Source organism: Equus caballus, chromosome 19, assembly GCF_041296265.1.
Source record: "Equus caballus isolate H_3958 breed thoroughbred chromosome 19, TB-T2T, whole genome shotgun sequence".
Taxonomy (NCBI): domain Eukaryota; kingdom Metazoa; phylum Chordata; class Mammalia; order Perissodactyla; family Equidae; genus Equus; species Equus caballus.
The window spans coordinates 53,162,496-53,188,592 of record NC_091702.1 but is presented as its reverse complement, the minus strand read 5'-3'; the positions used below and the strand labels follow the sequence as shown (position 1 = coordinate 53,188,592).

At 38.0% G+C, this 26,097-nt stretch overlaps 1 protein-coding gene and 1 long non-coding RNA gene across 16 annotated transcripts in view; one reads left to right on the top strand and one right to left on the bottom strand.

Moving 5' to 3' along the window:
• ZBTB20 (zinc finger and BTB domain containing 20) overlaps positions 1-13,685 on the bottom strand; it is a 746,634-nt gene extending 732,949 nt beyond the window's left edge. For 4 of the 15 annotated variants that reach the window (XM_070243773.1, XM_070243799.1, XM_070243783.1 and 1 more), the window contains exon 1: positions 13,544-13,685. The gene's annotated coding sequence lies outside the window, so the exon portion shown is untranslated. The remainder of the gene's footprint in view (positions 1-13,543) is intronic. The other 11 variants (XM_070243771.1, XM_070243797.1, XM_070243776.1 and 8 more) reach the window with 4 other exon arrangements.
• The window catches only part of LOC138919256 (uncharacterized), a 163,032-nt gene continuing 150,278 nt past the window's right edge, over positions 13,344-26,097 (top strand). Inside the window, exon 1 of the long non-coding RNA XR_011429276.1 lies at positions 13,344-14,067. This is a non-coding gene — a long non-coding RNA (uncharacterized lncRNA). The remainder of the gene's footprint in view (positions 14,068-26,097) is intronic.

Sequence of the window (26,097 nt, the reverse complement as noted above, 5' to 3'; positions counted from 1 at the left end):
TTAGCATTACAGAACCCCTTTTGATATCCATGTTCACTCATGTTTTCCTATTTTCCTTTTGTTTGCATTTGCCTGGTGTCTTTTATGCCCACCATTTCACAAACAACCTTTCTTTATAACTTTGTCATAGGTGTTCTTCTCGTGTTATAATTTGAGGGGCTTATGTTTTTAAATTCAATCTGACATCTGCCTTTTAATGGGAGAACTCAATCTATATTAAACATAATAACTGATGTGCTCACATGTATATCTTCCAGTTACCTATTCTTATTTTACTTTACTGTTTACTTATTTTCCTTTTCCATATTTTTTCTTTGATCAAGTGGCCCTGCATTCTATTTTCTTCTTCCTAATATGTAAGTTCTACATGATGTTCTCTTGCATTAACCTTTCCTTTCTCTACTCAAATGAACATATATATATGAGAGACACTTTTTATCCTACCGAGAGGTTGCCCCGCCTTCCTTTCCTCCTAAATAAATGAGACCTTTAGCACACATTCTCTTCCCTCCATCTTGTCTTTCTCCTTCCCACTCATCTCCCACCACTCATTTTCCTCCTCTTTTACTTTCCTCTTGCCCACCCCCTCCATTAACTAATGAGACAGTTCAGTACTTATAAAAATTTATTCACAGAAATATGATCCTTTTATTTCAAAGGCCTGAAATTGTCTATTTTATTACATATTTACTAGCCATCTATCTTTATCACAAATGAAATTATACACACACACAATTATATATAAATGCTCATTATTCACCACTATATCCTTTCCTCTTCACCTTCCTCATCTTGAAGTCTTTGTTCTGGTTCATGGGTTGTTTGCTTATAATCTATCCTCAGACATTTTCTCAGATGGAGTATAATAATTATACATGCTTATATATGCTCTGACTCCTTGATTATCCCTAAATGTATTTCTTTCACCTTGACTAGCAAATGATAACTTTCTTGGTGTTCAAATTCTTGGATTGTCATCATTTTCCTTTTGCAATGTGTAGCTGTCACTCCACTATCTTCTAGCTTCCTATGTTACAGGCTATGAAGTTCTATGATACTTTGATATTTTTCCCCTTTATAGGAACTTATTCTTCCTATTTGGTAGCTTGTAAGATGTTTCAATTTATATTTGGAGTTCCAAACTTTTATCAGGATATGCCTAAGTGTGTCTTTTCTTTCAAGCAAGACCATAAATCAGTAAACCTTTTCAATCTATAGGCTCTGATCTTTCCTAATCTCAGAGAAATTGTTTTTCTTCTATTATTTAATTATCTCTCTCCTCCATCTCTTCTTATTTTTCCCTCTGTAAGTCCTATTATGCACATGTTTTGACTTCTAATCTATCCTCCAAGACTTACCCTGTTTAGTCAACATTTTCATCATGTTTTACTTTGGTATTCTATGTGTTTTGATGTGTTTCTTGCACTGGGCCTCTCAGTTCACTGATACATCTTTCAACAGTGACCAAGTTCTCCTTCGATTTTCCACTGAGCTGTTCAATTGAGATGTGTTTTCCTTAGTATCTGAAATTCTTTTTCGTTCTGTGTTTGAATTTCCTTAAATGTTCTTAATTTTTTTCCCCGTAAATTCAGGTTTCATTTATTTTTGCCAGTAGTACTAGCTGCTTGGAATATGTACTCTGATTTTCCTACCTGATCCTCTCTCCCTCATGACTAGGTCACCTTAAATGGATGTTATTTTCATTGAAAACTCTTGGGAGCTCAGGTGTGGTGGTTGCAGTAGCCTACAGGACAGAAATATCACACTTCGTGAAAGCAAAGGTAGACAGTCTGTCAGCTCCCTGCTAAGGCACGAGGAGGAAGATCTCTGTGTTTCCCTATCTCTCTATTTCTTTTCAGCCTCCAGGACAAAGAAAACTCAGCATATTCAGCTACCTTAGCATTCTAGCTAGTTGGGGAGACTTGGATGCTTAAAATGAGCAAATAGTGATCTCCCATAGTGGTTCATAGACCTCTGCAGCCCAAGCTTTTCTTCCCGATGTCTACTCTTTTCTGATCTGTATCCCTGGACTTCAGTACTGTTCTCTAGCTGCTTGCCCAACTGAAGGTAGAAGAGTTTCAAAGCAGAGTTTCTCTAACCAAGGCGTCATGGCAATTGGTCACAGGTCTTAGAGAGATTTGATTCAGAAAGGCAGCCAGGAATTGGAAGTGAAGGGGAAGGTAGCCAAACATAGGTCACCTTGTTTTCAGAATCCTTAATTTTAAAAACGTTGAGGGAAGGGAGATACGTGGGTCGGAGGTGTGTCTGCGAATTTATTATAATTATTCCCAAGAATCAATACTTTTCTCAGAAAGCATATTCCTGAATATATAAAAATGACAATATGTTTTTATGCTTAGATACAAATCCCAAAATATACTACAGCTATTAATCACTTGAAATAAGTGTTAATGCAACTCCAGTTTTAATTATTCTAGGACATAATTATCCTTTGTTTTGGAAACAACTTCAACTCAATTTGCTGTAGTTTCAGTTAGCAGAAAGACAAATTATGACTTGGGCCAATCATGTAAGTTTCCCACTGTCTAACTAGGAAGTCTTATAAATATGAGAAAGCATGTCAGCTGTTATATAGGAATAAACATGCATCCTACGTGGTGGTTTCATGACATTACCCTCCATGTTGTTCACAGCCCAATTACATTCTTTCCTTTCTAGAAGAGCTAAGGATATAATATCACCTAACATTAAAGTGTTTTCCTGGACTAGACTTCTAAACAATGTAGATAATAAGGGAAAATAAGCTAAAACTGTTTTTTAATTGTGTGAAATTCTATGAATTTTTTTTTTAAGAATTAGGAAACTCATATAAAATGTTCAAAATCTCAATTTCAATCTATTAAGAGCAAAAAATACTGTGGGTTATCCTGCTATCCAGAGAGGGATCATATAGGATATGAAATTTGGGTTTCATCCTTGAATCACTAGGTAAGTAATTCTGTGTACTCTATTCAATACAATATCCTGAATTGATTGTAGCAGATTTGCTTTACTATTGATGCGTGCTATCTGATATCATTCTTTTTTGAATCATGGTAAATATAATTTTTTATTGGAAATTCTGCCATGATAGAATTTCATTAAGTATCTAAAAGGATAAAAGATCATAAGCACGTGCAAAAATGTTTGGGTCTTAGAAAAGTACAGAGAAAGCCTATAACAGGTAATAACATTAAATTTGAACCAGTCAACAGAAAATACGGGAATGGCTAGCCTGGTAGCAAGAATCACAGTAACCCTTCCTAGGACAGCTACAAAAGAGCCTGATCAACACTGAATCCCTCCAGTGTGCCAGGTACAATGCTAAGCACCAAGGCTTGCAAGGTTGACAGAACGTGGTACCTGCCCTTAAGGAATTGCAGTTCAGTGTAGTATAACTCCAAATGTTACCTTTCTTGAGTGATGAATGTCAAAGAACTTGAGTCATGAGTTAAACTGCATATAAATCACCAAACTGAATCAAATTCACTTTACACTGGATGCACCCATTTTTGCATAATAAAATCATCATTACACAAATAATAGATAGAAACAGAGGTATGCATAACACGAAATTACAGAATAACAACTATTTATTTTGGCTTTTATACATTTTGGTATTTCACTTTATAACAAATGTTGATACTATAATGTAGAATATCTGAATCAGAAGGGCCTGGAAGTCTGCCCATTTTTTTCCATATTGTTTTCAGCTCAAATCACTCCTTCAACATACTATTGCTTTGTTCTCAACCCTTTACCAGAACAAATAAAATTATTGAGACCATGAGTTCTCAAAGGTATTTCTGTAAGGGTCAGAAATATATAGGAAGGTGAGATGCAAACAACATAGCTGTTAAAAAGACTAGGTACCACAAGATGTCAAAAGAACAAGAACAAAAGAGTACCATGACAATGAACCTGAAGGGGAAAGGTGTCATGCATAAACTGAATGTCAATCATCTTTCTAATTTCACAACATATTTTTCTTAGTGATGTACCTACTTGAAACATACAAAATGGTTATTGCACCTTATTTCCTAATGCACTAAAAATAAGAGTTCAAAGAAAACATCAGAGATATTGTCATAAGGAAAAGTAAAGTCACCTAAGTGGTGGTATAGCACTTTCATCTTTCATTATTCTTTGACTCCATTCAGATGATCCAACTCATATATATATAAGACAGCTCAACAGTGAATATTATCCCTTAAAAACTTTTGAAGTCTCTAGTACCTCATAGACAAAGGTATGAGTACATATGTATACATGGCATACACATCTGTTTGTACATGGTTTGATATCATTAAGATTATTTGAAATAACAAAAATTCACCTTAAAACTTTCTATAATTCCCTTTTCAGTAACTCATGCTGGCTATCCTAAATATAATCCAAACTCAAGTACACTGACTTTACCTGGGCTTATCATTTGAGCCGATTACTCTGACAGAAATGCATTTATCCTGTCAAATAAAAATGAACTTTTCTTTCAGTATAGTGACAAATTAAGAAAAAGTTAAAGTTACATAAGAGAAGTCTAGACTCTATTCCACCATAAGCCTGGAGGAGCCTAGTTTAAAATTCCATGAATGTGGGAAGGAGATCAATGTCTAAATTACATAATGAAATGAAATAAAATTAAGGTATAATTTATTTCACCCATCAAATCCTCAGGAAAGCTAGGACGTGTTTTCTTGTATTTGAAAACTGGACAGCAGACAGCAACTTACATTATAAATGCCCCCAGAAACAATGATTTCAGAAATGAGTGACACACAGTTAAGTATTCAATAAATGACAAGTAATTCTAAGGCTTACAACACAGGCTTTTGTGCTAAATTGCATTTCTTTGTAATGTATCTAAATTTACTACCTAATTCTAAGTATTGATGATGATGATTTTTGTGCCCAAACTCTGCTGTTTTTGTATCCCAAACTCTAGGTGGCCCCTATTTAAGCCAGCTGTTGGTTTCTAAAACAAATATAAGGACGCATACAAAAAACAACAAATGTAAGGGCCTTCCAAAGTCGGTAGGATCTGCTGCAGTTTTTAACATATTCTGTTTCTGTCCTGCCTCACCCTTTTTATGATCCCTACTTCTTGGTAACTCAGTCTGCGTAGATTTACTTCTCCTTTTTGACCTCAACCTTCCCAGTACTCCCAGTAGCTACTGCTTCCTTTGCCCTGTTCCTACTCATGATTGTCTCAGCCTGTTTTAACATCTGTTACTCAGCTTGACTGTTGTTCGCTGAACCAAATCAGGCAGCAGCTACCCAGTCCATCCACTGTAAAACCTTTAGACAAATTCCCTCTCAGCATTTGTAATTCTAGACTGAAGAGTTAAATTTTAAAAACAGACTGTGCCATAGCAACCATTCCTCCCACTTACTGCTCTTTCACCTTGTGCCCTTCTCTGGAACCTTCTCCAAATCCACTATAACTGTCTTGAAATAAAACTACCAGTACAAATCTGGACAAGCACTGATGAAAATGGCCCCAGAATAGAGGAATGATGGGGTGGTGATTAAGAGCTTAGGTTCTCAAGAGTTGGACCTGAATTTGAATTCCCAGCTGTTTATACTAGTTGTGTGACTTTGAACAAGTTACTTAACCGTTCCGAGCTTTAGCTTAACTTTAAAAATGGCATAGTAAAAGTACCTGCCGCTTAGCATTATGTAATTAACTGAGAAAATGCAGATATAACCAACGCCTGGTACAGAGTAAGCTCTCATTAATGTTGGCTACTCTTGTAGTTGTCATTAGTATTATTGTTTAGTACAAGGACAGAATGTACTTTCTTTTCTTTTCACTAAGCTTCCCACCAAAAATTTTGCTAGTCCTTTTGGCATCAATGTCTTTACGAAAGAGTCTACATTAATTCCTCAATACATGTGCTAGGTTTCAGTTAACTAATCATCTAAACTCAGCCTCCCTTGTAAATATCCCTTAGAATATTTTTTCCCTTATTTGTACACAACAAGGTACTCATACCACCTCTTGTGCCAAATGGGTGATCTAAAAATTATCTTGCCATTTCTCCCCACTAGTTAGACATTTGGCAGACCAGAATAGCTTAACATTCCCTAATACATTGAGAGTTTGCTGTATATTCTGTCTATGAGGTGATTTTAAAATATTATGATCAGTACCAGGAAGATCTGGAGCTATGGATCAGTGTAGGGGAAGTGGGAGAATTCAGGGACTGTAAGTATAGCTTTCTAAAAACTGCTGTTTCCATTCATGAACAGGTACAAGTGTTTGATGGTTTTGAGCCTCTCACTACCGTTCACACCAGCAAAAGGAATTTGAATCAATTATAAAGAAACTGAGAGTGAATTTTCCATCTTGAATGAAATTTTAAATGAAAACTTTAGGTTATCATTGGATAAAGACCTATCAAGTAGATACACACGAACTGTCTGCAGTTGTTGCTATATATGACATGCAGTATTTGTAAAGTCTTTTCTAACGCAGATTCTTTCCACTATTCTACGTCAAAAGTCAACTTTGTCTACCTTATCATCTCTCCTATGTAAATTTATCCCTGGATGGGTATGATGTAGGATCAATAATCAAAGGCAGTAGTTAAAAATTACCAATTTTATAAGATCATGTGGAGATGGCTCCTGATAACTCAAAGTATATTTACTTTTTGCTTAGCGACACAAAACCCAAGTTTACCTTTTTACCTTGAAGAAATATATCAATATTATTTTATAGAACTAGAAGACTACTGAGTTAATTCATTCTGTTATTACCTGCTTTCTCCAGTTAAGCAACTTTATGCAGAGTAAAACGCAAAGAATTATGTTTATAAATTCTATTACCAATCTATCTTCATGAGTGAAGGTGAAATGGTGAAAAAGTTACGTAAACTGATAAATGTATCATAGTTACCAACTATAAAAGATTATAAGTACTTAATGTTATGTATTGACACAAACTACTATACCATCTCTGAAAGCAGGTATTATTAAAATGAAACTTCCATCAAGGATTAAAAGTAAAGAGCAAAGTCAAGTATTTTACACATACTCCTTCCTGGTACTCTACACATCACTTTCAGGCACACTACCCGAGGCTAAAATAAAGATTCAATGTTGAAAGAAACATGTTCATATTATTAGAGCTGAAGAGGACCCTAAAGATGAAGCAGCTATGGCAGAGATCCAACTAGATTATGTGACACACCAAGATCACATCAGTTAGTGGTGGCCCTAGACCTAGAATAATCTCTCCTAACTCTACATTTGAGATTTTTGAAAACGTGCAATAAAGTCAGAGTTAAATCTAACATATGAGGGGTTGACTGAAAAGTTAGATGTTGTCCCCTCATGTTAAAAACTTTTGAATTTAATGACTTGTACTTATTTGATTTTATATTCCCAGTAAGCTCAAAATATCATAAAATTATAAAAACTGACCAGAAGAACAAAAATCAAAAAGGAAATTTATGCTTTTCCTTACATCAAAATCACGGAAAAGATTATTTTTTAACATTTAAAAGAAGCCAGAGATTTATTAGGTGTGTGTACGTATGGTAGTCGTGTTTTTTGTTTTGTACATTGTTAGAGGTTCTTCCCACGAAGAATTTCAAAACTAAAAATCCAAGTCTTTTTAATATTGTATGAATTAGAAATACAGAACATCTTTTTTAAAAAGTCAAAAGTAATTGCAAAGGAGACGAAATCACTGTACCCAATTCTCTAAACTGTGTGCGTATTTTCCCTGAAGTGCATATTCATGAGCTGACAGTAGAGACAGGCTGGCTGCTTTGTTTGACTATAGTTCTGTTTACCTCATACTGTCAAGAATGGATTTTGACACTCACAGTATTAATATTGCTATTTTTGTTGATATAATTAGCACTGCTATAAATAATTCTTCGGCCTGCCATATCTAAGTATATCATTACAATCAGCAATATTATAGCTTCTTTTCTTATATGATGCCTTGGAAATAGACTACTGGCCTATAATAACCACAGTGACCTCATGATGTGGAAATTACTGGAAAAAAAAAAGTTGCCCTGTCAATGGAGACTACTGTTTTGTGTATGACTTCACTAAACAAACTAGTTTATATTTGTTTGAAACTAAAGTTTCTCACCAATCTGCTGTTTCAATTTCACATCACACCATATTGTACCTAAAACAGGCAATCTGGATTGCTGTTGCTACTTTTTCCCCCGCCCCCAAACAGCTCGGGAATGGGTTTGAAATACAAGGCTTGAACATATAAAGCAAAAGAATTAAGACACCCAAAATTCAGAATGGGTGGGTGAAAATGAGTGTGCTTGAAGTCATTTGTATAACTGCTAGTGGGTGGCCCACTTGTGAGTTTTTGATCATTACATGAAAGCAAAATCAAAACACATTTTATCTTGCCTCTGCATCTCATCAGCTGTGACAATAACCTTATCTAGACCTTGAATAGTTTGTTCATAAAACAGAGTGGGGTGACTGACCCAGTGCATATTCAACACAGAGTATGAAGGCCAAAACAAAATGACAATACAATTCAAAACAAGTTAGTGGAAATTTTAAACTGGTATATTAAACCTTTCTTTGTCTCTATCACTTGACAGATGGTTAGCCCTCACACAGCCTAGTCTCTCTGGCAAAGAAATGACTGTGTCTAGCCAATAACACCCCAAATTTTGACTTAAAATGCACTATACACATACTTACACTTACCTTAAAAACATGAATATTAATAGAATTAGTCATGCTTATTTTATTACTATAAAAATTTGACAGATGTCAAGATTTTATCTTTTGCCCTGTGAATACCTCTTTGAAACTCTCAACTGTCTTATTATGTGGATCCAGGGTTCTAAGAACTCTTCACTTTAGATTTCATTCATTTTATGTGCTGCTTGGTAATCACGCTTTAAAAAAACTTTCCAAAACAACTTTTAATCAAAATTATTACAAAATTTACAAAGATTTAATCAGCTTGTGTTTCTATGTTGCTTAGAGCAAAGTTTTGGTAACTAACAAAGTGAGTTTAAAAAACAACCTGGGAACTTTGAATGCCTTCCATGTCAAGGACCACAAGGCAGGAGTGGAATTATTTATCCAGTACTGAAATATGTCTTTATTCAAAAACTGCTCATATATAAACATATACTCACACGCACATAAACACACATTGATCAACCATCTTAACAGAATTAGGAAAAGTTCTTAGTGTTTAGCATTCTATTGACCATTCTTCCACTTTGCTCTTTAAAAAAGATTTCAGTTAAAACAGTATATTCCATTAGTTATAGTCTCTGCTTTTCTTCCCAAATCTTCCTATTTATAGCTCTCAGATTCTGGCAGGTCTGTATACAAATAGCCAGAAGCAACCTCAATGTTCCCTAAAGGACATTAATATGTACCATTTCTGGAAGAGATGTTATGCTACAAAGTAGCATTAGAGAGATCTAATGTGCGTATAGAAATACAAGCCCTTCCCAGCAGGGAATGGGAACACTGGTCGTGGGAGGACTGCGTGTAAAAAGTTATGCTACTTAAGAACTGAACTTGGATCTGCCTAACAAAATAAGACTCACCGTGAAGGAGAAAAATAACGAAAATCAGAACTTGTTATTTGAGAACTGTGAACTAGGTTTTGGAAAGGTGAGACACCCATTACTTGAAGCAACAAACTCAGCATTAAATAATATACTCCCTTAACCAGGCACCAAGTTCCCTTCTGTTAGAAACATAGGATTTTTACACCTACAGACTAAATGATTAGACTTAAAGTAATGCTAAAATCTTCTGTAACGTTCCTCTTGCATTACAAATGGTCTATTAAAACAGAGAAGTGCCAATCAAATGCTTTTGTAGTTTGAAAGAAAGGTTTAAATAACAAAGCATTTTTTGCAGGGCTTTTTCTATCTTTAATGTCACCTATAAATTAATTGCAACAAAGTTCCATCTTCTCTTGATAAAATCACAACGGAAAAAGATTTAGGAACCTGAGTTTTCAGACATATTCCTAAAACAAATTCTAACTAAAAAAAATTAAGATATTCTAGCTTATGTTTTACCTCAGTTTGCTAACAAGACAAAAGCTCTATAGGAATTTTACAGTAAATTTCAAGACACAGATTTTTTTTAATATAAGGTAACATTTTATTTATTTCAAAAGCATGCTTAAAATTATGAAAAAATAAAACCCCTGTCTGTTAAAAAGACCTACGGAAATATATGGGGAACGTTTCACGACAATAAAGAAGGGTACAAATAAGAAACAAAATAAGCTCTTCCTTTCTAATCATTGACAATTGATAAATATCTCCCTACCCCTCAAACTTTTGCAAGTTCTTTCAAATCGTATTCCCTAAAATGAGAAAACTGCTAAGTTTTAAAGTTTCATCCAAAGATTTCTTCTCCTAGCAATCTGAAGTACACAAAGTATATGTGACATTGTGACATTAGAATGTAAACTCCACAAGGGCAGGGAATTTTCTCTCTTGTTCACTGTTACATCCCAAGTGTCCAGAACAATTTAATGCATTTCAACATCCATTTCAGAAAAACACGATTATTTCAGAGAATAAGGCAGAGCCCATCAAGTCCCACTTCTCTATTCCAAATGTTTTACGGAAGTCTCTCCTTACCACTCATTCTAAATTACTTGGAATAATATGTAATTCATTTATAAATTTTAGATCCTTTACAGGCACTTGGTTGTTATCTTTTATTACTCTTCTAAAATGATGTAATTATTCAGTCTAGGCTTTTTTTGGAAAGTCCAATTTGATTAGAAAGTCTTCTGAAGACTTTCACTACTGAGATAAAAATAATTCATTTAAAATGGCTTTTTCCTTAGATTTTGTTCCTATACCAAGTAGCCAAATTTGTATTAATTTGACAGCAAGAGCAGTTGGATATTTGTGGGTCTCAAAAACTTTCTGACTTGACTACACAGGAAACTGGCATCACATGGACCAGTAGTTCTAAACTCCCCTCTTTGATTATAACCCTCACGTGGAAGTTTTCCTTTCCTCTAGTATTCCACTTAAACTCATATCGCCCTTCAGTAGCTAGTCAGTGTACACATGAACTATACCTGTATTTTCTTGGTGTAGTAGTACAGTCATGTGCCACTTAATGACAGGGATATGTCCTGAGAAATGTGTCCTTAGGTGATTTTGTCCTTGTGCAAACATCACAGACTGTACTTACACAAATCTAGACGGCACAGCCTACACACCTAGGCTATATGGTACTAATCTTACCAGAGCTCTGTTGCATATTTGGTCTGTTGTTGACCAAAAGGTCTTTATGCTGCATGACTGTAATCTTAAAATACTGGCATCTTAACTGGACTAGACACATAAGAACAAAGACTTCTTCCTGGAAATGGGTAAAATTTGACAGTTTTTAGTCAAATTTCTTTGTCTAGTCTGTTAAAATCAGGACCTTACCATGAAAGGGTGTTTTGCTTTGGAGGCTGGTAGCCAGTTAACTTATCACTCGATCTTCATATGCAAAAGGCCTGTATTCCACTGGTCTGTGAGATCTGAAACCACAAATCCCAGAATACCCAACTGCTGGACTCACTGAGCAGCTAATAGAGATCTAGAAGACTCACTTTCCTCCATCTTCTCACCTGTTTGAGCACCATATTCTCAAGCCTAGAGTCCTCCAAAGTTGAGCTCAATGGAAATCACAACCCCAATCTTAGGAATGAAACCTTGAGCACTGAACAATGAGTAACATCAGCAATTCTTCAAGGACAATTCTAAAAGCTATCTTGAGAGAAGACTATTCCCAGAGGGCACAGTGGTGTCACCACACGCTCTGTGTGCGTCAACTGTGATACATTCTGATTACAAATGACAAAGAGCAAACAAAGGCATGAAAAATCAGTTTTTGATTTTGAACGTTTTTTGGGTTCTTTTCCTAGAACTACAGAAACACCTAGTTGTAAAGCAGAAATGCAGAAAGTAGCCAAACGTGGACTGGTCATACTTACACGTGTGGGGAGGGGCGGAGTAAGGGCCTGTCCTAACTATTCCCATGTGATAGCAAAGGGTACTTGGGATTAAGAGCAACGGGTAGGAGAGTAAACTGTTTATGCAATTCGTTAATGATAGCTGCTTATCATTTAAATTTGGTGTTTACAGTGCTAGAATATACTTACAAAACGGGCGTTATAATTTATACTTTAAAACTTTTCAATAGCAACAAGTAACGATAGTAAGTAGAATATTCTGAGTTCATTTGAAAACACTGGGTGAATGAGTGGCCTCTGCTAATTTTACTAGCTGAAACTTACATATGACCACAGTGAGAAGACCCTCGACTTTAGCCACATTTTGGTATTTTTATCGGTAAGAAGTAGGGAAGACAATTTCCACGTCTAGAAAGTTAACACGCTCAATTTAGCTTGGGCCAGTGCTGATTCTGAGGACAGTACTTAACCCACAGGCTACCAAATTACTTCCTGTTTCATTCAGATTTTCGTTGGAGAACTGTCATCCTGCCACTGACCCCATTTAACTGGGCTCAGTGTTAAGAGATCAGCGGATTACCCCGCTAGGTAGCGTAGCTGTACGCCATATTGTGTTTTTAGCTAATGTTTATAGTTTATGTGTGTGCTTAACATATGTTTGTGCAAGTGTGTTTATCAATAGAACTTTTGGAAAATCTCTGCCTCCTGCCTCTTCAGCATCCTTAAAAAGGCTAACAGCTTCGGGGAGGAAGGGGGCGTGAGGTGGGTGGTGGGAGAGGTCCAGAAGCCCAACAGACAGTAACGCATTAAACGATGTAAGAGCGAGTGCATTTCTTTTAAACTTTCAAAAGCTTCCAACCGTTTTATCTCAGCTATCGAAAACCGTAAACATTTTTTAATGTTTCCAAAAGGAGCCCCAAGGAGGAGAGAAAGAAGGAAAGATGTGTCTTCCCTTCCCAAGCCCCCTCCTGTCTAGTCGTAGCAGCGAAGCAGGCGGAGGCCAGGAGCTCCGGCGTCCGGAGGGGCGTCCAGCGGCTCTGGGGCCCGGACACCTCCCGCCCCCCCGTCCTCTGAAGACGCTCGAGCCCGCGAGAGCCACCGCAAGCGGGGGAGGGCGAGAGGGAGGGGGCGGAAGACAAGCGGGCGCCTCTAGCAGCTCCTGAGCCCCGGCTAGTCCCCCTCAGCTCCTCTTCTTGGAAGCGGCAGCTCCAGGCGCAGGGAGTAGAGAGAAGAAGGCAGAAGACACGTTTCCAGCTGCGGGACGCCCCGCCCGCTCCGGGGACGGGGACCCTCCCGCGCTCCCTCCTCCCCGCGGGGTCGGACGAGGCCGCCGCCGCCGCCGGGCACGAGCAGGGGCGCCCGGGGGAGGGGGCGCGCGCGGGGCGGGGCGCGGGGGCGCGCGCGCTCGGCCGGCCGGCGGCCCGCGGGCTCGCGGCTCTAACTCGCTCCCCCAACCCCACCCCGCGCCCCTCCTTCCCTGTCCCGCCGCCCCCCACTCCAAGCGCCTCGCAGACGCCTCGCCCCCCTCGGCACGCACACACCCCTCCCACCCGCCCCACAACAAATTAGAGTTTTTGGCGTTACCTCCTCGCGCTCTTTAATCTTCTTTCCTCAACTCCTAAACTTCCCCCCGCCCCTACTTCTTCGGCACAAGGCCCACATTGGGCGCCTCACGCGGCGAACCCTCTATCTTTCCTCACTATTGGGTTGCTCTCATGCCACTCCTGGCTTCACGGAGCCAATCAGAATGGGACGCCCCTCGTGAGGTTGCCACCCATAAACAAAATGCACTCTTCCTCCTCCCCTCCCCGGTCCCCGCCCCCATCTGCCTCTTCCCTCATCTCTACCACCTTCGATTGGGCTAGAAGAGGCCCAATCCGCTATCTCAAACACCCATTGGGGCACGGAAACTTCGCTCAGAGAAGTGCTAACAGGCGATTGGCCAACATTCTTCCCACTCCCCCCCACTCTGCCGCACCTTTGCCCACTCTGGAAAGGTCAGTCGTATCTCGTTGTTCAGTGATCCGAGAGGTGGAAGGCTATTGGTTGAGAGAGCCCGTCAGACCGGACTGGAGTGAGCCGTGATTGGCCAACACAGACACAATCAGGTTTGGTTGTCTACTCCTCCCCCCTCCTGCCTTTTTTCCTCCACGCCCCCGCCCCCTCCTGACTGCTTTTACTTTCTACGCATTTCTATTTCCTCCTTTATTTATTTATTTGTGATAAACTTAAATGACCCGGCGACGGAGGCGGGACTTGAGACGAGGCCGAGGATGACGGAGGACGGCCTGGGGCCAATTGCTGAGGGGGCCGCGGGGTGAGGGGCAGCGACGGTGGCCAGTGAGAGGCAGATGTCTGGAGCGCGCTGGGCCTATGGAGCCGGGATGCCCCAGCGGAGGCGGCGGTTACCCGCTGTCTGGCGCGGCCCGTTTGCGGGGGGAGCCACGGGAGGGAGGAGGGGGTGTCGCTGTCGCAGACGGCTGAGGCTGCAGGATGGAAGCTGGTCCAGGGCGGTGGGAGGGAGAGAGGGTCTGGCGAGGCGGCGGCGCGCAAGGCCACTCTGGGTCAGGCTTGCTGCCTGCGGGGCAGGGCGCAGGTTGCCAAGCCAGGAGGTCACCAGAGGCCGCTGAAGCAATGCCAGAGCTCGAAGGGAAAATTTGTTCCTTCAAGAGGTTTCGAAAAATACTATGTAAAACAGTTCAGGGTAAGCCGCCCTTAATATAAATGAGGATATTATCCTAACGGGAAAAGCAGATTATGTTTCTTATTACTAAACGCCTGAAGTACCAGCGACCCAACCGGAGCCCACAAAATTCAATATCCTGAGGGCTAGAGGGAACAAATAAAGCAACACGGAAAATTGAATGCGGTTCAGATGCTTCAATAAAACCTTCATTCTCATCCATTTGTCACTCAACAGAGCACTCCCCAGAGCCAGATTCTTACCAAGTGTTGGTCCAGTACTCAGGCGTTAGGGGGAAAAAAAAGAGGCTCAAGGCCAGCAGGAAACTCAGGGAAGATTCCTAAAAAGGATTCCTAAAAAGGGCTAAGATGGAAAAAAAATTTCCCCTTTCACTGTGCAAAGAAAAAAAAATTCTGCGAAAATAAAATGTTGCACTTTTTAGGGAGCTCAGATAGCAATAGTTTATCACAAAATAAGGGACTTTATCAAAAAGACCCTGCATACGCAGAATAAACTGTATTTGCAATTTGAAAACAGTATCTTTTAAGGACGTGCATTTTTTGTATAATTTGCAATAGACTTGCGTTAAGTCCTCTGAATTTTATTTTAGTCTTCTTTGGGACAAACATCATACATTAAAGAAAAAATTATTGGTGATACTTGTTAAAAATTGTAAGGCGACTTTATTCAGGACCATCAGATAGGCATGGATAGGACCCCAGCGACAGAATTTTGCGGTGGGTGAGAGACTGGGCAAGTGGGAATTTTAGCCAAGGAGCAAGGGGGCGGGCGGGGGCGGGGCGCGAGGGGGCTGTGGGGGGCGGGGTGTGTGTCGTCGGTGGAAAATTACTGAAAGGAAACGTTGGGGGTAAGGGGAGGTTTTGGGTAAACCGACGTAACAGCGTTCTTGCTGAAGATGGGCCACAGTTATCAGTCATCACCGGGGGATGGTGGAGGATGAAGGACCTGATCATATATTGAGGTTAATCAGATGTGGGGGGTGGTTTCTTGCTAAACTGACTTAGCTTCTTGCTAAAACTAGATTTTACAAGGAAGCTTACAGATACCTGGCTTTGATTAGAGGGACTTTGGCAGACCCTAGGCAAAATAAATTGATCCTGGTGAAAAAAGTGTGCAAGGCCTTGGCCTCATAAATACGATTAGATCTATCTTTTGAGGAATATACATATGAGGGTCTCAGAATCGACAAAATGATTGCATCAGGTGTCAAATTTGAAGTCTAGTAAAGTGTAAAAATTCCTATTGACTCCAGAGACCAGAATATTTTAGAATTTATGTATAAATTTTAGCCAAAAAGTGATGTCGTGCCTGGATTTCATGTGGAGTAATCGACTGCACATGAGAAAATTCAATGAAGTTTAACAAAAGTGTTTAAATAGTTAATCCCATAACTTTTCCAACGGGCAATGGCCTCTCCAAGTACTACTTAAAACTCATCTTGTCAACAAGTTTTTAAAGCTATTATTCAATGTATTAGCATGAGAGTTGTTAGAGTTATAATGGAAAGCATTAGGAAAGCAGTGTAAAATGTTCTGATTCAAATGCTAGTGATGAGGTCAGGCCCTGGATGTTACTGCCCCTTTTTAAGATGGTGGTTATTCATATCCAGTTCTCCTGATGTTAGAATCTGGGGTTAGAATGCTTCTATGTATAAGGAACTCTTCAGTCTTTATATTTACATTACACACACACAGACCTCGACCACCAACCCCCACCCCTCAACACACACAGATATACAAACATCCCAAAAGATATAGGAAGAATTCCATAATTATAGCAAGGGTGAAAAGAAATGTTTTCTTGATTTAGCAATTAGCAGAACTGAGAAAAAGGTTACAATGAGAATGATGTGGTAAGAAACATACAGGGGGGATGAAGAAGGCATGACTGATAGAAAATGAAAATAAATGTGATGATTACTTAGAGAAGGATTTTATAAGGAATTTCTGTCAGTACCCTAACCTATTGCCTTCACAGATCCTAAATAGTTGACAATCTCTAAAGCTTGAAAAGTGCATCAAAAGAGGCCAAACTAGTAGTAAGTGAATTCTTCTACGTTACAAATGAGGACACAACACCTTGAATGTTTTATCCTTCACAAGTGGCAGAACTTGTGTTCAAACTCAAGCTGTCTAGCTCTTTTCACTATGCCATTTACTCATTCATTCATTCAACAAATATTAAGCGCATATTCTTCATATTAGATATATTTGTGAGCATTTAAAATTGCCAGAAACTTAGGAACTAAAGATAGAGAAGATTTGGCATTTTTCTCCAGAGTTCACTGTGTATTGGGCGAGAAGTAAGAGAATAAATTACTGTGCTGTATACATATGTGGTATGTACAACATGGGAATACAGAAGAAAGAATTTCTAACTCCTAGGAATTTGGGAATATTTGTAATACACTGAACTCATTACTATACTGAATCCAAAAGTTAATCAAATCAGATCATGCTCTCAGGGGGCTTAGATTCTAAGAAGGGCACTAATTAGACATATACATTAAAAAAACCGTATTACTACCCAAAATGAGAAGAGTCTTGATGGAATAAATAAAGTGCTATGGGAGATCAGAAAAGAAATATTATTTACATTTTGAGGACTGGCAGGCAAGAAATCAGGGAAATCTTTCAATGGAAGAAGTGACTTTTAAGATGGTCTTTGAAGGATATGTTAAACAACTTAACACCCTTCCTCACACACGACCATATATGAAATACACATCACTTGATATTTTTGCCATTTACTCAAAGACAGGTACTACTTTTCTATACGTGTGCTCACCATTAACTTGAGCAGATAATAACCAATAAAAGAATCTTAAAAGAAAAAACAGTCTCTCTTTCATGGTGAAGTAAAATTGAATCAAACATCAAAATGTGTGTCAACCTAAATAAAGTGGTAAACTGAGTCAAGCTCAAAAAAATAATTAGTTTACTCAGAAGTAGAGGAATTGCAATTTAGGACAAGCAAACTATGGTGAACCATAAGCAAGTCTGAAGAGACAAAGGGAAGATCAACTTTTATTAGGTTTCAGGAGGAAATTGGGGAGGGTTGTTTTGAATAAAAGATTGGCAAAGAACAAGAGACCGAGATTATGGTGATTTCATATTGGCCGTAACTGTTGGTTAGCGCACTGTTCCTGGGGCAGGAAAGGATCTTCCTTCTTTTTGTTAAAGCAGGAAGTGAAATTCCTATGTGAAAAATGTCTTCCCTTGTACTGGAAGAAAAGAAACGTTTTTGTCATCACAGATGAGAAGCTGAGACTGAGAGAATTTTATAGAAAGAATTCTAAACTTGTTATCTTCTTTCTTCCTACTGGTTATGCAGGCTGCAACAAGTGGTACATGCATGAGAGCTCCCCCTTCAGGACTTCCTGACTCCATTTTAAATGAGGTTTTCCTTTATTTATCTTCTCATTTTCCTCTTTTGATTAAGGTCTTTCTTTGAAAGCATCACTGATCAAGAGTTAGGTTGTCCGTAGTTAGTGGTTTTTGTCCCTTGGTGCCAGGAAGGACCTTTCCTGGTTGTCCTGTCTCAGAGGGAAAGTGCATAGTGATTAGAAACCATTGAGGCAACATTTGAGTAGTAAGGAAGGCAAGAGGGAGAACTTTCAGGCACTTTCCATCTAAAGCCTTTATCTTACCAAAGTTTTAAGTGTTGGAGAGCATCTTGAAGCACTGAGCCAGCATCACCCTATTGAGTGTATGACTTCTGCAGAGATTTGACAGGTAACAGATAGGAAACGTAAAAGTAATTATGAACAGGGAGAGTTAAACATCCCAATAAGCATTGACCTCCATTCTCCAGCTATCTAAGTATTTATGTGTCCATAGGAAATGCCATCCACCACAGACAAAATTAAAACCAGGTGGAGCTCAGAGGATTCCAGCTAAGTCCTGGTTAGCGATAGCTTCCTTAGCTAGAATTTCCCGATTGACCTTTTCAAGCCAGGGATCAGAGGAGTTGGGGTGACATTCTGTGAGAGGTCATCCCATCCTAAAGGGGTCTTTCTAAAGGCCTTACAAAGAGGAGTTAGCCCATTTGTATTTTCCTTGTGTGCCAGGGAACAGACTGAATTTAAATAAGGACAAGAACGTGGGGAAGCAAAGCTTATATGATTGGCAAGGGTGGAAGTGTTTAGTTGAACTAGCATGGTTATGGTTGGAGAAAGGTCAAAGCATGGTATGGAAGCACCTGGCTATAACAACCTAACCCAATAGGTAACACCCATAGGCTTGTGGGTATAATTGACAGTGGCATTTGGGACTAAAAAATTGTTACAGGCAAGAGCAAGGGGGCTCTGACATTGTGAACAAGTTGGAGTTTTTGGTGACAGACATAACAGTCAGAGAGGTTTTCCCTCCTTTGTAATAGATTGGGAAATGCGGATAAGAGTATTGTCTTTCCAGACAAGAGAAGGAGAAGAAAAAGTGAGAAAGAGAGAGAGAAAGAAAGTACATAGGCCTGGTCTGGTCATCTTGGGAAAGCTGTCCCATTCAGCTGTTATTGCTTCAATTCCTGGAAATCTTTATTTTTAGGTCACCAGTTGGTGTGCAGGCCCAGTCAGGGTTTGGTGCTTTCTTTAGATGTGACATGTGACTCCGAGAGTCTATTCCTTGGAGTTTGGTGGCAGAAGGATTGGTTAATAGTATCTGATAGGGTCCTTTCCAAGGAGGTTGGAGAGAATCTTTCTTTAGGTGTCTTTTCCAATAGATGAACTCTCTGGGCCGTAAGAGTGATGCTTAAGGTCTTTGTCTCCTGGGAGTGAGCTATGAAAAATTGCTCTGCTAAAGCATGCATACTTTCAACAGAAGCAATTAGGCCTTTATGATATTGAAGTATATCTCCTTTTATCAGTCATGGATCAAAAGAAGCAGGAGCCAGGTGTATTGGGTGTCATGTGATTATCTCAAAAGGGGAGAATTTATGGGTCCCAAAAGATGTAGATCTGAGACTTAGAAGGACAATTGTAGTGCTTTTGGCCAGGGTATTTAAAGGGTCTCTAAAAATTTTGCCAGTTGTGTCTTAATGATGCCATTAGTGTGTTCCATTAGCCTTAAGTATTGAGGGTGGTAGGCACAGTGAAAATGTTGTAAAACCAGCCAAAAAGCATGGACCTGTCGAAGTATTTGACCCTTGAAGTGAGTTCTCCCATCATTATGAAGTTCGAAGGGGATTTTCCAGTAGGAATGATCCTTTCCAGTAGGATCTGACCTATGGAGGAGGCAGTGGCCTGTCTACAAGAAGAACAGATTCTTACTGAACTTGTGCAAATAACTGTGTTGCCAGAAAAATAAGAATGCTCATTGAGAGTTTCTGAATTTTGGAAAGATCAGGCAGGGAGAAAAAGATAAATGCTTCCACTTTTGTTACAAAGATATTCTTTACCAAATTGCTGTCAGTTATACATAGCTTAAAGGAGAGGAGGAAAAGAGGGGTCCTTTAAGTCTGGGAAAATAAAACTTTAAAGCAATCAGTTTTCCATTAGAATTTTAGAAGTTCTTACTCAGTTCAGTGTTATGATCTTAAAGTTATCAAAAATCTTTATTCTAGAGTACTTGTCAAAGTCTTTTCTATGAATCTTTTTTAAGATAAAGCACTTTTGCAGGCATAATTTCTTGCCAAAGCATCAGAGTAAAACAGTAATTGTCTATAAATGACAAAAAACTTAAAAATGCCTATTAGTAAAGATCTGATGAGAATTCATTATGATACATTTGACAAGGGAATTTGGTTATTTTTGTGACATAGAATACTTTAAGATAATAATTGGAATTATGATTGATAATATATCAGGATATATAAAATTTTTAAGAATTTCATATTATTTCCAGAATACTTAGAACATATACGTATACAGCCACAACTTAAGGCTTAGCATTACTTTTTAGTTGACAATGCTTCCCATGTAATGTAATATATCAAATAATCCTAATTAGTTTAATATCTCTCTTTCATAAGGAGGGAGAACAAATCTTTTGAGATGTTTTAGGAGCTTCTGGAAAAATCCCAAAGTTAGTTCAAGTCAACAAGACTTCGTTTAGAATTTGATTTTTGGGAAGCCTGTCCAAAATACCAAAAGGTTTAAAACATTTCGTCAAAATGCCTCATAAGTCACTGTGAGACAATACTTAGTTATCCATTAAACCAGAGACAATTAAAAGATTTTTAAAGGCAAATACAGAAAATTACGTAGTTGTAAAAGGCCTTAGTTCATTTAATATTGTAAAGACTCATTTTTTCTAAGTAATCAAAGATCTGACAAGACAACGTGGAGCACAGGAAATATTTTCATAAGACATAAAATCTTTGTTTCTTAGATTACATTAAAGGTAAAGAAAAACCTTCCATTACTCTTTTTTTAATTAAGATCAGAACAATAATTTAAGAAAATTTTAACAGAGAGAAAACCAAATTCTAATTTTGAACCAGTGTGCTTTTGATATTAAAATTCTTCTTTTTCTTTTTAACTTAAATAAATCTATTCTGATCTTGGTCAGCTTGACCACACATAAAATTCCTTTCTCACGATTCCTTTTCCACATACCTTCTACAACTTTCTATATCCATTTCATATTTCTTCCTTATTCTGAAATAATCATTTTATTTTAGGACAAAATTACTTTCTTTTTTTTCTTTAACAGAAATGTGTCTGTATTCTTCACACCTTCTCTTACCAAAAACACTTATCTTTACCTACTTTTCATATATAGTCATTTTGTCAATTTGAAAAACTTACAAAGCTTTCTAGAAAAGAAATGATGCAAGACAATTGTTACAGAATAATTACGGATTTACTCATAGAGGATAGCGTAATTGCCTATGCATTACATTAAGTTAATATAAACTCCTTCTACATAATATAGTTAAAATAAACCAAACACTTTTTCGAAATTACAGTATGAGATTCACTTGTGTTTATAGGTTCATCCTGACATTGCTCTGCTAAAATGGGAATGACGGAACAGGCATGGGTAACAAGATCACCACGTTATTGCTGAAAAGAGTTGCTCTAAGTTGAGCAGGCAGAATAAAGATTTGAAATATGGGACAACAACTTCTATTGATGGCAGAGCTATAAATATCTGAGAAGCTACCACCAAAATTCCCAGCCTTACAAGTAGTTATAAGAAATGGGGGAAGTTCTTTAAAATAATGATTGCTGCTTAGCTGTAAATCTGAAAAGACAAGGCAAAACAAAGTATGAGCCTATTGAAGAGTGATTATAGCCTGGCCTTGAGGAGTTATCACTGTGTGTGTGCAGGACAAAAAGGGTGGCTGTTCTTGTATTGGCTTTTTCAACTGGCCACATAGACCCTTTGTTCCTCAATTTACTTGGCATAAGAGCAGTGGCTTTCAAACATGTTGGATCATTCAAACATGTAAGAAGTTCCAAGAAGTAAGAAATAAAATTTGTACTATGGCCAGCATATACCTATACATATAAAACTGAAGTAAAAATTTAATAAACTAACATGTATTTCCTGTTTTCAGTGTATTTGGCACACTATTTTGCACTTTATGAAATTATTCTCTTTTATTTATACATAGATAATAAATCTATAATAAATCTACCTGTAAATTATAAAGTTGAATATACATATTATCCACTTATCTATAGACAAATATAGACAATATGTATGTTTTCTCTTTAAGTAAATGTTAATTATAATTCACCAATGGTCTGTGACGACAGTTTGAAAACAAGAAGTTACAGTAAATCCTTCCACGGTAGGAGAAAGCTCTCATGAGAGTTCCATTGCTTCTCATCTTCCAAAGGGGCCCTTGTTGCTTTGCCTGCATTCTCTCAGCATCAGTGCACACAGTTTGCACAGAGTTAATTTATGCTTATTACTCTAAGTGTTTTGACATTTTCTCTTTGATTTATTTTGTATTTTCCTCTCTTCTTCCAACCTTTTTAACTATTTGTAATCTTTGCTTTCCAGCAGAAACTAGCAAGCAAGTTATTGTGAATTATTTATATATTAGCATCCTGTAGCAAATTAGCAAACTTATAAACACATTTCAAAAATTTTAGAAGTATATTTTTGCTCATAATTTTTTTAATTTGGCATATAACGTGTTTATTAATAGACCCAAATATCTTTTGTTTCTCTGTAAAAATTAAAAAGCCAAAAGTAGATAAACTTATGTGTAGCATTTAATGTTTATCTTATTTGGAAATGATTTAGATATTCAGTGAATATCCATTATTTTGTTTAACTTAGTATGAACTTTGATTTTATTTACATTTATTTAAATTACTTGCTTTTAGCAATTACGCTTGGATTAGGTATTAAATAGCTAAAACCATCATCTTATTTTTCTTGTTGACAAATTTTGAAGGCATGCCTGCTTTTATTAAATCAATACATTTAAATTAGTTTTTATTTATCAAAGATTATCTCAGATCATGTGAACTTAGAAAACATTTGGATTAGTTTACTTAATTTACATAAATGCCTATTTTTCTTTAAGGCAATTAAATAGAGCTTTTTTACAAATTAACTTTGGCAATACCATCTGGAGGTAGAAAAAGATCACTTACCTATAACACAAATACATAGATTTACATAACATATACAGGTAGACACAAACAGAGATCTTAAAGCTTTTGTTTTAAAAATTTTAGCCATGTCTCAGGTACAAAACTCGAAAGAATAGTTGGATCCAAATTGTGTTTCTGGCAAATGGGTTCAGTTAAGGTTATTTGCTCAGATGGCCAAAGTCTTTTACTAAAGATTTTTTTTTGCTTACTGTAAGAATCCTTTTAGAGCTGTTTTTGGAATCATTTTGTCTTTTAGAAGTTACTGCATACCAATCAAAGAATGCATTTCATTGCCTATGAGAGATTGGAATCCTCTCTTTTGAGGGTACCCCTTAAGATGAATTTATCTAAGTCATAGTTTCCCCAAAATGGCCAATACAATTTCAAATTATCCAAAAGTTCATCCATTTCCAGAAAGGCACAAGATCTTATTCCATTGACCGGGTGCAACCTATCTTGCCTTTGGATTCCCTAAAAATCTTTACTGTTGGGGGCCGTGTTTTCCAACAGCTGTTCTAAAACACTGGGAATCACGTGTTTTCCCCCTTTTTGAACAGGATGGTTGACGTAGCAGGAAGCTTCAACAAACAGAAATAGAAAACAAAAGAGTATTCACCAGGAAGGGTGATGCCTTCATGAAAACAGAGACGGATCCCGAATAAAGTTGGAGAGCTCATCCAAAGGGAGGGAGCTTGAATTTGAGAGACTTACTGAACCAAAAAAAAAGATGACTCATGGAAGCGGAGAGCACAAGGGACTCAAGAATGTATCTCACATGGTTCCAAGGGTCGTTAGTTTCTCAGGGGTTTGTCTCCTTTGGAGTCCACTTCTGACAGCATGTAATGTCAACCTAAATAAAGGAGTAAACTGAAGTCAGCTCAAAAAAATAATGAATTTATTTGGAAATAGCAGAGGAATTGCAATTTGGAACAAGCAAATAAGGTCAATGACAGACAAGTCTGAAGACACAAAACGAAAATCATCTTTTCTTAGGTCTTAGAAGGAAATTGGGGAGGGTTGTTGTGAATAAAAGTTCATTGGAGAAGAACAAAAGTTTTTTTCAGGGAGGCAGATAGACTGTAGGCAGATCACTCTGATCCTGATGAAGGTTGGTGTTGGGTGTTTATTCAGGCAGGTCTATGTCAAGCAGATTTATTTCCATAGGCATAGACTTTCTGGAGTCTCAAATGGAAGTCTAGGTATTTACAGGTTCTCCTCTATTTTCGCAATCTCTGAACTACATCCCCTCTCTCCCAAGGAGGAAATTTCTGCTCAGCTGTAACCTCATAGCTACTGTTTTCTGATGGATTTCCTGGAGTTACTCTGCATGTACAGCTTAAATACTCTCTTGCATATACACAGACTCCTTTAGGGGAAATCAAATGCAGGGTTTTGGGCTTTCTTCTCTGTCATTCCTTCCTCTCTGAAATTTTGGCCCTCAAGTTTCAAACTCTGTCCTCTCTTGCCTCTATCCCATGAGCCTGTAGCTTTCTACTCAGACTCTATGCCTTTGCTTTGTGAATTAGCAAATGACCCAGGGAAAAGGCCAGATTGACTTTAGAGTTCTCTTTGTTGTGCTTCCCTTCTCTCAGGAATCATAGCCCCTCAAATCCTGTCTACATCAGTTGTCTTCAAACAAATGTTTTATATATTTATATTCTATTCAGCTTTTATAGTTGTTTCTGGCAAAGAATCAGTTTAATATGAGCTACTCCATCATAACTGGAGCCCCTATGAATGAATATATATCACTTCACCAAGTTGAGCATATAAACCCAGCTCACATGTCTACTATTCAAATTGGCTATTCCTAAGCATCAGCTAATAGAGCAAGGATAACTTTCATTCTAACCCAGAATGTCCCAATGATAAGTCTAAGATTCTCAGAGATACTTAGTAAGCCCAAAGGGTCATTCTTGCTCAACTGTCACATGACGAGAATATCTGATTTATTCACTAGGTAGGGTTTCTATTGATGCTATTTCTTCCATTCAGTGTTGCTTTGAAAACTGATGGGTCTCTCTGTAAGATAGATAGTACTTTAGTGCCTGACACATACGTCACTACAGCTGGTCCCACTCTTGTTTCTTAGGGGTCAGGCATGGTGTGAAAACCCTTTTCCCTGTGTTTGTATCATTTATGGACCCAAAAGCCTGGGCTTCAAATCTTACATCAATTTTGTTATAGAGATCTTTCAGAGGAAAAAAAGGAGAGAGAGAGAAAGAGAGAATTTACTCTTGGCATCCAGGCAGTGGATAGGTGGTGGCATCAGAAGGATTTCTTACCTCAACCACGTGCTGGGCCAGACCAACACTTTCCTGCAAATTTTTCCTGCGCATATGAGAATGGAAGTATTTCCCTTATTGTCCTAGGGTCTGCTGCAATTTCTGTCACTGGATAAATCACATTTAAACTGGGAAAAAATTTATGATGATACCAAAGAGTAATAATTTAAGTGTGATTTACCCAGCAGGGTTCTCCCCTTTTGAGGCCCCGTTGTTCAGTGAATGCCTCAATGTTGACACAAGGACCACTTTTAGTATTAAAGAATGTCCATATACCTGATATACATTGGCAAGCTCCTAGAGAAGATGTATTGGTTTCCTATTGCTGTTGTAACAAATTATCACAAACTTAGTGGCTTAAAAGAATTCAAATTTATTATTTTACAGTTCTGGACATCAGAAATCCAAAATCAACTTCAGTGGACTAAAATTAAGGTGTTACAAGGCTGTGTGCCTTCTGGAGGTTCTAGGGGAGAATTCATTTCCTTGCCTTTTCTAGTTCCTGGAGGCCATCTGCATTCCGTAGCTCATCTTCGAAGACAGCAGCATAGCATCTTCAAATCCCTTTCTCTCTATTTCTATCTAACATCTTCTT